Source organism: Pleurodeles waltl, chromosome 1_2 (genome assembly GCF_031143425.1).
Source record: "Pleurodeles waltl isolate 20211129_DDA chromosome 1_2, aPleWal1.hap1.20221129, whole genome shotgun sequence".
Taxonomy (NCBI): domain Eukaryota; kingdom Metazoa; phylum Chordata; class Amphibia; order Caudata; family Salamandridae; genus Pleurodeles; species Pleurodeles waltl.
Window position 1 is genome coordinate 692,619,928 of NC_090437.1, and position 2,086 is coordinate 692,622,013.

Consider the following 2,086-nt stretch of genomic DNA (forward strand, 5'->3'; position numbering starts at 1 on the left):
GAGGTGTCTTCCATGTTTAGATAAACATAGAGACTACGATTGGTTAAGAGGCTTTGAGGATCATTAGGTTTGTATTTTATTCCTAGTGCATTATTGCTATTGTGATTTCTTCCACTATACACGATAGCACACTTAGGGGGTCATTCCAAGTCTGGCGGGCGGCTGAGGCCGCCCGCCAGACTTCCCCCCTCCGAAATACCGCTCCGCGGTCGAAAGACCGCGGAGGGTATTCTAAGTTTTTCCCTGGGCTGGCGGGCGGTCACCAAAAGACCGCCCGCCAGCCCAGGGAAAAACTCCCTTCCCACGAGGATGCCGGCTCGTAATCGAGCCGGCGGAGTGGGAAGGTGCAACGGGTGCTGTTGCACCCGTCGCGTATTTCACTGTCTGCCAAGCAGACAGTGAAATACTTGTAGGGGCCCTCTTACGGGGGCCCCTGCAGTGCCCATGCCAGTGGCATGGGCACTGCAGGGGCCCCCAGGGGCCCCGCGACCCCCCCCTACCGCCATCCGGTTCCCAGCGGGCGGACCGCCGGGAACTGGATGGCGGTAGGGGGGGTCGGAATCCCCTCGGCGGCGCAGCTAGCTGCGCCGCCTTGGAGGATTCCAAAGGGCGGCGGTACACTGGCGGGAGACCGCCAGTGTTGCCGGTCCGACCGCGGCTTTACCGCCGCGGTCGGAATGCCCTTGGGAGCACCGCCGGCCTGTCGGCGGTGCTCCCGCGGTCCTCCAACCCGGCGGTCATTGACCGCCAGGGTTGGAATGACCCCCTTATTGTTTTGGTTATGCTTGCTATAACAAACAAAAAAGTAAGAATGGGAGTGCATAAAAATAACCCTCTCCTCTGTGTCCTTGATTGGTTAATAGAGTGAAAATGATTTCCTGTGTTTCCTATAAAATGATTGATTCATGAAAATAATAAATGTTTGATCCCTGTAGTGGTGAAAGGACGGAGGCTGCATTCTGTATTTAAATGTTAAAACTCCAGTGCTAACATGCAAACCTTAACATTCCTCTAAAAACAGAGTTTGCTAAAAAAATTTATATATATATATTGCCTACTGCAATAACAGCCACCATAGAATGTGGGCCCCATGTCGCCCGGATACACACTGTAGCAGCAGCCTCCAAAACGTCTCTAAATTAAAGAAGATAAAAAGAGAACAGCACTCCTTGGTGCTTCATTTGCAGGGTCCATGCTTCTGGCCCCTGTCACAAGCTAATAAGCTGAAATATTGCATGCCGCGAATCCCAGTGCTACAGAGATGTTTTAGAATACATAAATGAAGCCTGCAACTCCCACTTTAGAACTTCATAAAAACTATTTGGGACCACCTGTATAAATGGCAAGCGTGCTTTAAAATGCGAGATGGCCTTGTAATGTTAGAAGCTCCCAAAATGCAACTTGTTAGAAAAAAAGGGTGGAGGTGGGCTTGAGGAGATACACACGATATACTTCACCAGGGGCCACTTGGCACGTACGCAGATGTGCCTGATAAATATATGGCAATTCAAAGAACTGTATTCCTGGGAGACCGGCGACTGTATGCGTCAAAAAAAATGAGAATGTGCTCTAATTTCGGTCTCTTCATTTGAACTCCGTGGAACATCATAGAAAGAGATTGGCATTCGTCAGTAACAGCATTAGAAGGTTTATGACGCTCGTGTACAGTCAGTCTGCAGCCTGCTCCAATGAAACAACATAGCTCAATCCTGAAACCACATCATGTGACATTTAAACACATTTTTCTTATTACTGTATTTACTGATATCCTACAGTGTCGTTAACTGTAGATTGCATTTATTACAACCGTAAACGTGGCACTTAAAATGGTTGTACTTCATATTGGCATCTGCTTGATATAGGCATAGATCCCTTCAGCAAAGTGATTGTCATCATGCGTATTTTAAAATGTGTTCTTATGCATCTGTTCATGTACGCATCATTTACAAATGGCCGCCTCGTATATTACATTTGAGGGTCTCGTGACAGAACGTTTTTTATTTTAATAGGTTTTAACCACTCGTAATAGCTACAGAGATGTGATTCAGCCTCCTACCGTTAGGTGACGCTGCAGGTCACTCTGCTC